The following is a 15,660-nucleotide window of genomic DNA, read 5'->3' as shown; positions in this document are numbered from 1 at the left end:
ATTATAAAATTAATTATAAAAAATAAAATAAAATAAAGCATCCAAGTACTTGGTATGTCTGAATAGCTACCAGTAGCTAAGATAATTCAAGACTGGCTGGAGTAAAGGGATGAAGTGGAAGAGACAGTAATAACACAGCTTACATTTACTGAACCTTTACCTATGTGCCAGACACTGCTTACTTCAAAGTCTCAAATATATTAGTTTACTTGCCCAAGGTCACAGCAAGTGGTGATACCATGACTTGAACCAAAACATTCAGGCACCAGAGTCCTACATAGTAACACTTCACAACTCATCTTTTCCTGGAAATTGTCTGTGGATTACAACAGACATGGCTTTCAATTTTGTAACAGTATATTCAATCCTATAACAGCAACCAGATACATTATACTTTTATACACAAGTTTATTTGGTTGAGCACAAGATGAATACCTGAGTTTAGAGTCCATGTTTTATAAGAGTAACTAACCTTTAAACTCTGGAATCACACTCAGCAAGGCAGGCTGATTGATCACTTAGCAGCAGCTCTGAGAATTGACACTTCCTAAAAGTTTCTAGCATGAACATATGCATGGATGACAGTGCCTATTACTGAGCCCAGGAAAAGATGGTTGGGAGAAAAACTCTGAGTTCAGTTTTCAACAAGTTGAGCTGGAGGAACTGTGAGACAGCCAAGTCAAAATGAATAACAGAAAACTGGATCCGTGGACCTGAAAACTGGAACTTTTGATCAGAAGAACTAGACCAAAAAGGGTAAATTTGGAAGTCTGGGCACAAAGCATGGTAACTTAAGCCATGATAATATAAATGCCTAAGAAGAAAGCACAGACAGAAAAAAGGTCTTAAAACACTGGTTTTCAAATATGAGCAACATAATCACATGGAAGGCTTGTTAAAGTACAAATGGCTGGAAGCCATCCCCAGAGCTTCCGATTCAGTAGGTCTGGGTAGGGACTGAGGATTTTCATGTCTAACAAGTTCCCAGATAATGTTGATGCTTCTGGTCTGGGGAGCCATACTTGGAGAACCAATGGCCTACAACAAAGCCCTACAAGACTCTGATAGTTAAAGCAGAGAATAAGGAATTTACAAAGGCGAACAATATGAGCCTAGATAGAGCAAGGTAGGAAAAATACTACTACAATTAAATTACCACCAAGGTCACCAGTAACCCCCTTACTGATGATCCAGTGGAAATCTACAACTTCTAAAACTAAATTCTACTTGCAGCAAGTATTTATTAAGCACCCACCATATACCAGGCACCTGTTCTCTGTAACCTGACACTATCATCTCTCTTGGCCTCTGAAACACCATTCACTCCTTCTTCATTGTTCCTGCTTCTTTTCTTTTTTTTTTCTTTTTTTTTTTTTAAAGATTTTATTTATTTATTCGACAGAGACAGAGACAGCCAGCGAGAGAGGGAACACAAGTAGGGGGAGTGGGAGAGGAAGAAGCAGGCTCCTAGCAGAGGAGCCTGATGTGGGTCGATCCCATAACGCCGGGATCATGCCCTGAGCCGAAGGCAGACGCTTAACCGCTGTGCCACCCAGGCGCCCCTCCTGCTTCTTTTCTGAACACCTACATATCTGTTCTCTTGCTCCTCTCCTTCCACCCACTCAAAACATTTCAAGATTCTCCAGGATTCTGGGTCTTCTCCATCACTCAAGCTCTCCCAGGGCAATTTTACCTAATCCTATAACTCTGAATACCATCTTGTTGCCAATAAGTCTCCCACACCTCATTCTCTAGAACTGACTGCCTCTAGGCCTCAGATCATATTTCCAACTGCCAGCCCAATCAGACATTTATACACTAAGCCCCTTTCTTCCCATATTTTCTCTCCAAGAAGCATAACCATTCACCCAGAGACCCAGACCAGCTACTTGTGAATCTTTCTAAAGTAGTTTTTCTCAACTTTAGCTGCAGATTAGAACCTCCTGGGGAGATGTTTGGTTTTTTTTAAACACCTCACTTGTAGGTCTAATAATATGACAACAGTAATTTTGTGTCCTTAACATATATGCATGTAAAATGCTTAGCAAAAAATGCTTTGAGCGCTCAAAAACAGGGAACTATCTTTATAAACCCTTCAAATTTCAGCTCATCTGAGGTCCTTTCTGAACAGAATCAAAATTACTTTAAACTATTTCATTAACAACAAAAATTTTAAAAAACTGTTTATAAGTCTCTCTAACGTAAACTTACAAAACTTAGGTTCAAAGTTATATTCCTACTTTTGCCAAATATCCTTTGGTATAGATCCTTATAGTTGGTTCCCAAAGAGAATAGTATAAGTTGTTAAATAGGGACATCACTGGAATCACAGATTTGTATTTGAAATTTGGCTCATGGATATGACAACATAAACCAGTTAGGTCTATTGCTCATAGAACCATTCACAGAGACACTGGTGAGCCAACCATAAATGGAAAAAAAGAAACACCAATATATTCAAACAAGCTAATAAAAGAAGCCCATTATATGATACAATGTTACTTACAAGTTCTTATAACCTGAGCATAACAGGAAAGCTCGAAAATAATCTGGAATATGTCAGAAAATCGAGTAATAAAAGCTACCAAAAACTGCGACCGGAATAAAGGACAAAGATTCTTTTTATTTGGTTGTTTGTTTGCTTTAGCTGAACGAATTAGTTTGTCTTATAAATGAATTAAGTTACATATTTTAAAAATAAAATGTGTATCCAAATACCACTTGAATATATAAACACACTAAAAAAAAAAACAACAAAACAAAAAACCACCAATCTTTTTTAAAAATTGACTGCCTGGTAAGTGGAGAGGGACTTAAAGCTGTTTGCTAAAATGGAATCAATGGAGATAAGCTTTATTTACATTTATGATACAGTTAAAAAGGTATTTGGATTGTGGAAAGCAGAGGAAATTTGAAAACCACCCCCTCATTTTTTAAATTAACTCTTATGTATGAAGTAACCATATTTCCAAATAGGAGGGAAACACAGATACTAATTAGAGCTATGAAAACCTAATAATGTGGGTGAGGAATAAAGAAAGAAGAAATTTAAAATCTTTTTCCAGTTTTATTTTTCTAGTTGGGAAAATCTTTAACTTTCACATTTTATAAATGAACAAAATGTGTATATAATCGAAAGGTTACCTATTTCCAATATGACATTTGAGTCCTTTTAATAACCCGGCCCCTAAGAGGTCACACAGCCTCAACCTCTCCTATGGCAGAGAAGACATTCCACCAACAAAGACTGTTCAAATTCATACACCTTAGCCAAAGAATAGCATGCTTTTCAAACTTCAAAACCTAAATGCAAAAGGAGGAAGTTTGTTTAATACCATCATAGTATTAGATCCTGGTACATTCCGGGTCACAGTTCATAAGGGTATATGAAGTACATCTCAAGTGTTTTTTAGCAGATCACCAAGCCAGGCAACATAACCAAGAACCTTTCTCAAGAATCCACCTGGATTCCCAGTAGGGAAAGGAACTGTCAGAGCTGTAATAGCAACCAAGGAAAAACTTGCTAGTTCAATTCACTTATGAATAAATTTACTATCAGACATGGATCTCCAAACTGCAGAAATTTAAGGAACAGAGAATTATTCTGCTTTTGTTGTTCTCCTCTGTTATATCCAAAGAGTGGTATTCTATTGTATCAGAACCACCCAGGCCACTGAGGGTGCTTTCTACTCCAGGCAATGAATGCACAATGCCCTTGACCGTTTCCTATACTCTGCTTTGCACCAATGTGCTCAACAGACCCATCACTATAGTTCAAAAAGAAAATGCCTCTCACCCACTTGGACACAGAACAAGGGTCTTCCAACAGGTCCAGTGAAACAACTCTTCTTTATATCAGCACCACAGGATCTATATCAATGAACAGTCTTCAAGGGGAACTGAAATTGTCCATCTCTTTACTACCCTTGCACCCAGATTCTCTCTTCTCTAAGGGTATATTTCTTCTCAGGCAGTAGCCTGGTCCTAGTAAACACAGCTTCCTGCCCTCCACACTTAATCTAGTTCACAATACCCTTTGCCCTCTTTCACAAATAGGATTACTTTTATCCCAGGAATGGGAAGCAAGATGAGGGAGAAAGAAATTAAGGGGATTTTTTTTTTTTAAGTTCCCATGGCTTCAAAAGTTTCAGAAACTTTACAACCTTAGAAATAGATAATGGAATCCAAATTCTTACCTTCCCAACAGCTCCCCACAAGCTAACACCTATGAAATGGGAGACCCCAATCCTAGTTTAGCTCCTGCAGGAGGGGGTCAAGGGGGGTCCCCAGTTATCAAATCCTAATATGTGATATTTGGTAAAAATTAGTAATTTATGATATCACAGCCTATTTAGATACAGTAATTTACATAAAAGACATCCCCCTCCAATTTTTAAGCAAAATACCACTTCAATTCCTGTAAAGCTTGGATTCTACTCTAAGAGTAGCCATTTTTTCTTCATTCCATAACCTTGGGTGAATCACTACTTCTGAGTCTGATATTTCAGAGTTGTGGTGAGGATCAGATCCCTTAGCACAATATCCAGTCAATACTATAATTATGCAGAAAGGTCCTATTTACTTTGTTCAAAGCAAACCAAAATTAGTGCTCACTCTTGTATAATCATTTTTCAACAGCTGGGTTAGTTCTTGTAATGGTGTTAAGACATAGTTGGTATTCAACATTTCACTGAAAGAATGAATAGTCTGTCCTTAAAAGGGGGGGGTCTGTAAAGAGCCCTAGAAATTAATGGATATTAAAACATTTTATCTCTTTATCGAGGTTGTTCTATTGTATCAAAATAACATAGGCCACTGTGGGTACCTTCTACTCAGTCAATGAATGCACAATGTCCTTGACTATTTCTCATATTTCACTCTGCTGCAATATGCTCAACATATTTGTTTGCAGAGATTATTCCAGAACGGGAACATGAAACTATCTTTGCTTAAATTAAGGAACATTAGGAGCAAACACTGCTGGCAAGATTTATTTGCCTCAGAATCTCTCCACAAACTCTGACAACTTAGCCTCCTTACTGCTATTATTCACCAGAAAGAGACACAGATCTAGTTCAAATCACAAGCAAGTCCTTATACTTTGATGTATTTGCCCAAAGACCAGCTAGATTAGATTTAGAAAGAACCCAGTCAATGGAGGAAAAACAATTTCTTAGCCTTTAATCAATTCTTCTTTAAACCCAGGAAACACCACACAATTTGTTCCCCATAGCTAATAAGTAACTTAACACTACCTTCTAATTATAAAGCCTATTCTACCCAGAGTATTCCAATCAGCTGCTAGCTATGACAAAAATAACTACCAAAGGGAGTTTCCTTAAGAAGATTCCTCTATCCCTACACTTTCCCCCAAACAAGATATGACAGAATCACTTGATGTGAGCCAGGGCATTTACTATTCTTCTTTTTCAACCAGGGCCTGGCAGAACAGCTCCTGCAAAGAGGGTGACAAGAAGATGGGCCATTGTGCCATCAGCAAGGTAGTAACCAAAGTATACACCAACAACATTCACAAGCACATCCATGGAGTGGGTCTCAAGAAGCGTGCCCCTCAGGCACTCAAAGACATCCGGTATTTGCCATGAAGGAGATGAAAACTCCAGATGTGCGCACTGACACCAGGCTCAACAACACTGTCAGGGCCAAAGGAATAAGGAAGGTTCCACACCATATATGTGTGCAGTTGTCCAGAAAACTTAACAAGGATGAAGACTCACCAAACCAGCTCTATACACTGGTTACCTATGTACCTGTCACCACTTTCAAAAATCTACAGACGGATAATGTGGGTGAGAACTAACCACTGACTGTCAAATAAAGGTATAAAACTGTAAAAAATAATAAATTTCTATACTATTAACTAGCCTAATTAACATCATACAAGCTTCCTACACAACCAAGCAGAGGCAAGCAGATGGTCATTATCCCAGGTCCTCATGTCTGGTTCTATCTGATACAAAGAAATAAATTCCAAAAGTCCTCTCCATTTGATGTTCTGTGATTCAAACATAAAGGCTTAGCTGGAATGCTCTTACCAATAAACTGTTTCGAGGCCTCATGAAAGAAACCATCATTTAAGGAGCCAGAAATTGCTCCTTCGCTTTTGTTCTCGTTAGACTTTCTGCACGTTTCTCCTCAACCAGCTTGTCCTTCCTTGCTGCTGGAACTGTATCTACATCTTTCGGCCACTCTGCTTGCTTGATCCCTAGCTCCCCATGGCCACATCTGCTGCTCTGTCTTCCTAGTAATCCAATCACTGTTCTTCTTGTACTCCTAGAACTGATCTAATGCCCATCTTCTGAACCGTACAATCCGTCAAACAGCAACCAAAGAGGTTGGGGAAAGAGGGAACAGTGAACCATGGGTATATGTAACATGACCTATCTGTTCTAACCAGCTATTCCATAACCTGTCCTAAGTGCCTTGGAGTGTACACCCTGGTTCACTCTGAGAGACCTGTTGTTGACCCAACCTAACCCTTTAGACTAGGTATGGTTTCCTGGCCATCAGCCTTATACCTAAAACTTTCGACTGAAGACAGAAGAGTCTCACAATTATGGCCATGCTTACAGAAAAGGAAATAAACATTCAAAGGTCTCTTCCACACTTCATACTGTGCTAGATGCTTTCTCTCTCAAGACCCACCAAAGGCCACTGAAATACATACTGCCCTCATTTTACATGAGGAAATGGTGTAACTCCAGTATCTGCATATTTAAGAAGATAAGGCTAAGTGTACAAGATATCGCATAACATTAGTAAACAAAATTCTTTTTGATGTTGTCCTTACAGGGCTGCTTTTCATGTTGTTCATTATGTGAAGAGTAGCCCACTGCGGTGCCAAGGAATCTGGCTTACAGCTTCTAATCAGCTATCAACTCACTTTACAAATACAGTTTCACCAAAAAGAAAAGGCCACGCTTTAAATGATGACTGGTATTATATAGTATTTAAATCAAATTCTAAGATTTACAAAATAATAACATTTGTATCTTCAGATTACAAGAATATTTAATATGCTCAACGGTGATAAAAGAACACGTTAAACTAAGCCACATGGATGTAAGCATTAAAATCCAGACTCAGAAACTCTAAAGGACCAATAACCTGGTGTCTCTAATAAATAAATTACAAGGGAAAGGAAAAAAGAGAGGTAGTGAGGGGAACCTCTAGATTAAAAAGGACTTAGAAGTCATTATCAACCAGCAGGAAGGCAGTGACCTTATGTGCATCCTATTAAAACTATGACGTTTGAAAAATAAATAATGACATCTGAAATAATTGGAAATTTGAATACTGGATAGTTGATGATATTAAGGAATTGGGGAGGTAAACACATATATACATTTTTAAGAGTCATTATCTTTTTTTAAAAAATATTATTTATTTATTTATTTATTTATTTGAGAGCAAGCGAGCACAAGCAAGGGAAGCCAGCACAAGCAAGGGGAGCAGCAGGCAGAGGGAGAGGGAAAAGCACACTTCCGCACTGAGCAGGGGGTGGGACAGGGGGCGTGATCCCAGGATCCCGGGATCATGACCTGAGCCTAAGGCAGATACTTAACCGAATGAGACACAAAGGCGCGCCAAGAGTCATTATCTTTTAAAGATACGCTAACTAGACTACAAATGAAATGATATCTGGGATGTGTTTCAAAATAACCCAGGAGGAAGAACGTGGAAGAACAGATGAAAGAAAACTGGGCATTGAGTTGGTGATAACTGCCAAAGCAGAGTCATAGGTACATGGGGGTTTATTGCATGGATATCATCTACTTTTATGTGTTTCAAATTTTCTATGTTAAGTTAAAGTCAAGCACTTACAAATACAAATATGTTTACGTAAATTAAAAAAAAAAACCAGGTCACTTAAAAATGATACCAATAACTTGAATATAACCGGGTTTTAGATGACATAAAGGAATTTGATAATACTAATATGGAGAATAAAATTCAGAAGCTAAGCATCACAGCAATCTGTTAATTTGTTAGGTAAAATAATGGCATTGTGGTTATGGGGAAAATGTCTCTTTAAAAGACACATATTGAGGTATTTAGGGCTAACATAACATGATGTCTAGAATTTGGTTTAAAATTGTTTTTAAATGGGGACAAGAATAAATAACTACGGCAAAATGTTGAAACTAACTGGTAATATATAGGGGCTCACTGACACTACTTATGTGTGTGTTTGCATTTTAAAAAGTAAATAATAACAGGAACAGTAATACATTCCGAGGACTTCCTCCACTTATGTGGGAGAAGAAAAAAAAGCAAAATAAATAATTCAAACTAAAAACCCCCTAGTTCAAATAAGGGTCAAGTCTGGAGGGCGTAGGAAGACAGGAACCACCATACAAGAGTTTTTCTCTTATTTAATTCACCTGAATTTCACAAATAGTCAGCAGAGTGTGGTGAGGAAAGTCTCAGAGTGTTCCAACATAATGGGGAATACTCGAAAAATTTTTTTTCAAGAATTATTCCTCCTGCCAGTCCTGCCCTAGACATCCATTTATAAAGAAACTTTCAATATTTTCTGAAGTCCAAAAAGTAGGATTGTCAGTGTGTTCTGTATGGGAACAAGCTTCCCTAACATCCTGAGCACATATGATTCTGATTGTACACAGAGGTTTCTGGGCATGAAAATAGTATTTTTTCATTCCTAGTTTTCTGGCTGTGTTCCAAGACTACTTTTCTTATCAAGTTATCTTTAGTAAGATTCTTTGTTGGGGGGGGAACCTTTCAGAAACTTTTATGAAAACATTTGCACATATACATTTCAGCTCTTCAAGTAATGACACCAAGTGTTTTTTGAGGTTCTAAAGAGAAAAACACATTCTAAAATTACCTAATCCTACAAAATTTCTGCTGTGGGCAATAACCGCCATACCTAAATTACATAATTATTATTGGCAGAGCAAAAAGTAAAATTAACACCTTCTGAGAATTCACTATATGCTAAGTATTTAACATGTATTTTTTAACTAAATCCTCATAACAACCTTAGTATTTTTTTTTAAAGATTTATTTATTTCACGGGTGGGAAGGGGCAGAGGGAGAGGGAGAGAATCCCCAAGCAGACTTCCCACAGAACACGGAGCCCAACACAGGGCTTGATCTCAAGACCCCAAGATCACGACCTGAGCTAAAACCAAGAGTCAGCCACCCAACCAACTGAGCCACCCAGGTGCTCCAGGTGAGTATCAGTATTGTCTGAATACTACAGATGAGGAAAGTGGAACACTGAGAGGCTAAGTAACTTGTAACTAAGTGGCAGAACCAAATTTGAACCCAATCAATCAAGCTCCAACATGGGGGCTGCTGTCTGCTATACTACTCTATACCGTAAAACTTTCTACCGTAAAACATAGGAAAGAGGACTATTTCAACATTTCTAGACCCTAGATCATTGACTCTCTTCATAATCCTGATAATCTTTGAGATTTTACATTAAAAAAAATTTTAACTGGCAGATCCTTCTTTAATAAAATTAAACTGATGGAAGAGAATTAATAGCAGCTATTATAGGCCTTAGCACCACTCGTCAAGAATACTGAAGACCCCTAACTGCTCACCCTAATGCAAAGCTCACCAGTTGACAGACCCTAGGTAGGTACAGAGATCCCAACCACTTTATATTGTTTCATTCTTCCATTTGTTGTTAAATCAGAATCAAACATCTGTATCATGAAAGAGACAAGGAAACACAAAGTTAAAGAACTGTGACAAAGGTAGAAATAGAATTCGTAAAACAGAATAGATCATGTTAAAAGCCTTCTAAGATCCTCAGAAACAGTTAAGATTTTGCATACATAATGCAAGACAGGATGCTGTGAAAAGGCAAAACAGAGTGAGAAAAGACTCTTGGAAATAAAAAATAAATTTAAAAAGGCAATATAAGGTTTGAAGTTGTGAAGATGAAATTTAAAAAGTAGACAAAAACAGACAAAAAATTATCAAAGGAGACACAGCAACAGTCCAGGAGGTCAGCATATGATCAATAAGAATTCCAGAAAGAACAGGGAACACAGTCAATGGTACTGTAACAGCGCTGCATGGAGAAAGGGTAGCCGCACTTGTGAGGAGCCCAGCATTACATACAGAGTGCTGCATCACTGTGCTATACGCTTGAAACTAATGTAACACTGGGTGTCAACTATGCTTCAATAAAAAATTAAAAATTAAAAAGAGAATTCCGGCATGAAAAGAAAAAAAATTTGTAGGAAGTTTCTGAAGAAATATAAACTTTCCACAAAAGATGAGTAAGTTAATAGATTTATAGAAGTCTTCCAATTAACAGGGCCCACTCAGTGCTCAAATGAATAAAAGCCCAAACCAAGACACATTACTGGAGAATTTGAGACAACAGAGATTAAAAAGATACTACAAGATTTCAGAGAAAAAACAGCTCATCTACAAAGGAACAAGAATCAAACTGGCCTAGGACTTTTCATCAATAATGAAGGATACTAACAGTCAAGCAATGCCTTTAAAATTCTGACAGAAAGTTATGTTCAACCTAGACTTCCATTCCCAGCCACACTAACAATCCAGTTTAAGAAAAGAATAAAAACCTTTTCAGACAAGGAATTGCTCAAAATTTACCTCCCACACATCTTACCTTAGTATGTATCCTAGCAAAACAAGGCAATAAAACCAAGAGAGATGAATATATGGGAAACAGGAGCATAATGAAGGCAAGTCACAAGATGCCAGTTGAGCAGCAATTCTAAACAAAGCACACAGAACAGAGCAGGAGGATAGAGGGTATCTAGGACAGTAACTATGAAAAAGAGAGATACTAGAAATTTGATACTATCTTTAAAAAATGGAAAAATTGGGCACCTGGGTAGCTCAGCCAGTTAGGCAACTGTCTTTCAGCTCAGGTCCTGATCCCAGAGTGCTGGGATCAAGTCCCCTGTTGGGCTCCCAGTTCAGTGGGGAGCCTGCCACTCCCCCTGCTTGTGCTCTCTCTCTCTGTCAAATAAATAAATAAATAAAATCTTTAAAAATAAAAACAAAAATAAAAAGATGAATTTTTAAAACTGGAAAAATTAAGGAAGCTATAAAAGCAAATAATACCCCCCAAAAAAGAATACAACTGGGAATTCTGAGATGGGGAGAACATCCTGTTTTATCTTTGGAGAATTACCTTCTCCCCACCCCTAATACATGTGATTCATACAGGGCTGACCCCATTCCCATCTGTAAAAATTACGTATGTTGACCAGGCTCTTAACTATTCTAACCCATTCTCTCTGCTTTGCCATAACTTGTTTGGAAATAAACACAAAGCCTAGAATCTGTACAGGAGGGTAAGGGGTGGGAAGGGTGTGGAGCATCCTGAAAATAAAGCAGGAGGAAATCAGACGGGTAACAGCAAGAGAGCAACTCTTCAAAGCAAGGTTTGAGCTTCTGGATCCAATCCTACTCTATCCTCCTGGACTCTCAGGTCTGGGAACCAATTTGTTTTTTTCACTTAAGTTATGGTTGCGCTAGTTTTCTAACACATACAAGGATCCCAGCCTTAAATACTCCTCTTTCAAAGCAGGAAGTCAAAAGATATCACCTACTGTTAGTGTAATAAAAACAAATACATAGTATTTACCAAGGTGACCAAAGAGCTTAAAATGATGATAGAACTACAGCAGAAAGAAGATGGGAAATGGGGTATAGCCGTGTTGGGGAATAATTCGTAATGGGTCTCTATGTCTTTCAGGCAAGACGTTGTCTGCTCATCGTTCTAGACTGTATTTTCAAGAATATTCATATAGCAAACAGCCTTGCAAAACAAAGTGTTTTCTTCAAGAACAAAAATCAGGCATGCTTACTGTCTCCCTCTGGAACAAAGGGCAGGCATGCTTACTGCCTGTAATAAAATATTTGAAATCTCTAAGCTCAGAGTTCTCTCCAGTAACAAAACCCACTATGTGGGTATAATAGGTATTATGTGGCCCTCTCTGCAGTATCCTGTGGGAACTGAGGCTCAGGACACTGGCACAAATGAATGCTGATATTCTGACTATTGCTACTGTTATGAGTAATAAACTGTATTTCATCTCTGACACTGTGTCTTCCACCAGCATCCATGAAACTGTGGCAGGCTAACTTGTTAGCGTCAAGTAGGGGAAAATCTCAGATCCCCTGTAATTCTTGACAGGTGGTAAATGAGAGCTAAATCTTGACTATCACCGCAGAAAGTCAATAGATAATGCTTACAATTGGCAAATCAAGAAAACAAAAAAGCATATTAACATGGGGAAATATGAATCAATCATAGAAACAACTGAAGTGGTTCCACTGGAGAGGGAACTAGGTGGGGAGGGGTAAGGAAAAGGGATTACTGCTTTCATCATAAACTCTTCTGAACCATTACATTTTCCCCCCACCGTGAACATGCATTTGAGAAAGAAGCCTCTGCTGGCTACTTCAAAGGGGCAAAAAGAAGTATTAAGAAAAAGCTTTTGTCAGTATTTTATCCCACTAAAACTGAATGGGGGCATCAAGAAAAGCACCTCATTCAGTAGGATGTTCTCATCACAGTGAGAACTCTCCCCAGTGATCATCTCAACGTAACTCCAAAAGTAGTACCTCATGTCTTGCTCTGGAGCGTTATTTTTAAAATAAAATGATTCTATCTACACAATAATGTCCTACAACTTTTCCTATACACATTACTGGCTTCAGCATATAAATACGTACCCTTAAGCATAATTTCCTGCAACTGTAGATTCTAATTCACCCTCCACGAATCACCATTGTTTTTAAAACAAATTAAAATTAATTGTTCTTGAGCTAAACCAAATTCAAGTAATAGAAGATCTGGTTAGGAGCCAGTCCTGGTTTTATTTAAAATATACTTTATTTAAGTTGCATTAGTTAACTCTAACATAATATTATTGTTTCAATCACAGTGGCCTCATTCAATCAACTGAAGTCATGCGAAGCTGGAGCAAATAATGATAAAAGTTTCTGTGACATCAGGTACTAACTTGTTTCTAATTTCTTTTTCACTTCTAGGTGCTCTTCATCAGGAAAACATTTTGGGTAGTGAATTCCGCTACAGGTTTTACTGCTTGGATTTGAATTCCAGCTTCAACACACTTACTGGGTAAGCAAACCGCCTGACCTCTAAAACCTCTTAAGTTTTCCCCAAGAAACAGGGGACAAGAACACATTCGTCATAGGGTTTTAATAAAGATTAGAAAGTAAAATACACATAAAATGTTTAATATAAGTCCTACTCCAAAGAAAGAAGGAAGCTATTACTATTGTCATTCCTCACTTTGTGGAAAGCCACCTCCAGCAAGAAACAGATGTTCCGGGGCGCCTGGGTGGCACAGCGGCCTTCGGCTCAGGGCGTGATCCCGACGTTGTGGGATCGAGCCCCACATCAGGCTCCTCCGCTATGAGCCTGCTTCTTCCTCTTCCCACTCCCCCTGCTTGTGTTCCCTCTCTCTCTGGCTGTCTCTATCTCTGTCGAATAAATAAATAAAAAATCTTTAAAAAAAAAAAGAAAAGAAAGAAAGAAATAGATGTTCCATCTGCACACAGTGGAACACACTCAAACCTAGAAACTTTGTCTTAACTAAACCACCACTGAAGGCTATGACAAACAACTTCACCAAAACAAATGCCAGAGGTTTGAAGCAGATGATGTATTTCATCTAAAACTCAGTCCCTTTTCCACCAAGAGAAGAATATAGTCCCTAAACCTTGCACAGGTGTTGCCTTGGTATCATAATGGTATCACAGTGGTCTCCAAAAGCAAAACTTTTTAAATAATGGATATCTACTTTTAAATAGAAATTTTTAAAATAAGAATTATTTTATAACTTACTTTCTCACATGTTACCTTATTCCTACCTTCATTCATTCAACAAATGCTTGCCCAGCATCTATGACTCACTTGAAATACAGTGAATAGTCTAAAGCCCCTAAAGGAACGAACACTGGTGGCGAGAGAGACAGTAATAATCTTAGGTAAATTATACAGTATATGTTTCAAGGAGGTAATTGCTATGGGAAAAACCAGATTAGGATAAGGAAACTCGGAAGTACAGGGAGAGGGGAGCAGATGCCATTTTAAACACAGAGGTCAATACAGGCTTCTTGAGAAGGTGATATATACACATATATATATGTATATATATATACATATATATGTATATATATATACATATATATATACATATATACATATATATATATGTGTATATATATATATATATATATGAGAGATTCCGAGGAGGGGAGGAAGTTAGGCATGAAGATTTATCTAAGAGAATAGTGTTCTAGGCACAGAAAAAAGCCAATACAAATCCTAAGGCAAGCACATACCTAATTACCACCACCACTACCTAACAAATAATCAAAAACGTCAGCTAGTATAATTTGTCTCTCAACAACATCTCCCGCTCCACCCAAAAAATGTGCTAGCAAAACCAAAGAAAGAAATCAATTTATAAATAGTCATTCGTTCAACAAATGTTTACTGAACATCAACCATGTGCTAGACACCACTTTCGTGCTAAGGACACAGGTAAAACATGAGACACGCTACTTTCTGTTCTAAATTACGAAGACCTCAGGAAGGGGCCTGAGGATGACTACAAAACCCATTTATTAAGTACAGGAAATATTTTTTTTTCCTGTTCTTTGGCTTATTAGGGCTTCATTGCTAAAAAAAAAAAAAAGAGAGAGAGTTACAAAAACTTAGCCTCCAGATATAATGGGATACTACACTGAAAGTATCTTAAAAGTCTCTATCTTTAGAGCACAGGTATTAGCTCATTAAGTTTCTTTACCTAAATAGATGCAAATTTCAAAAGTACTAACAATAACATTACATAGGGTGCCTAGGTGGGCAGTCGGTTAAGTGTCCGCCTTCAGCTCACATCATGATCCCAGGGTCCTGGGATCAAGCCCCCCATCAGGCTCCCTGCTCAGTGGGGGAGTCTGCTTCTCCCTCTCCCTCTGCTCATGTGCTCTTTTTCTCACTCACTTACTCTCTCTCAAATAAAAAATCTTTTTAAAAAATGACATTATATAAATAGCTTCTCCCCCCCTGCCCCTGAAGGACCGATACATTGCTAGTGGAAGTATAATCATCTTTCTACCACTTTCCCAAGATTCACTTCAGTTAAAGAAAAAATGCAGGGGCGCCTGGGTGGCACAGCGGTTGAGCGTCTGCCTTCGGCTCAGGGCGTCATCCCGGCGTTATGGGATCGAGCCCCACATCAGGCTCTTCTGCTATGAGCCTGCTTCTTCCTCTCCCGCTCCCCCTACTTGTGTTCTCTCTCTCGCTGGCTGTCTCTATCTCTGTCGAAAAAATAAAATAAAATCTTAAAAAAAAAATTTGTTATTTGAATGCAAGCATAGAAAATCATTAAAATCCTACCAAGTACAAGCTCAGGGGAATCATCTGCTCAGTACAGTTTTTCTNTACAGTAGCTCTGCTCTCTAAGATATCATGTAGTTTGGGAAAACATATGTATACATCCTTTTTTGAATGCTATTTCCTATTTCAAAAGTGAGTACAGCTCATAATACCACCTGATTGTATGGAAAATTACTATGATTTTTTTGCCTCAAGTTCCAACCAAAAGTTTATTTTATAGAGTTAAAAACATATTTTAT

The 15,660-nt window shown here is 38.0% G+C and overlaps 1 protein-coding gene and 1 pseudogene across 2 annotated transcripts in view; one reads left to right on the top strand and one right to left on the bottom strand.

Moving 5' to 3' along the window:
* FBXO34 (F-box protein 34) overlaps positions 1 to 15,660 on the bottom strand; it is an 83,688-nt gene that overhangs the window by 51,598 nt on the left and 16,430 nt on the right. The gene's annotated exons all lie outside the window — the stretch shown is intronic.
* Positions 5,382 to 5,821, top strand: LOC109491246 (annotated as a pseudogene).

The sequence above is a fragment of the Ailuropoda melanoleuca genome, chromosome 20 (genome assembly GCF_002007445.2).
Source record: "Ailuropoda melanoleuca isolate Jingjing chromosome 20, ASM200744v2, whole genome shotgun sequence".
Lineage (NCBI taxonomy): Eukaryota > Metazoa > Chordata > Mammalia > Carnivora > Ursidae > Ailuropoda > Ailuropoda melanoleuca.
Note: the sequence above shows the minus strand (reverse complement) of the source record. Positions and strands in the feature narration are given on the sequence as shown.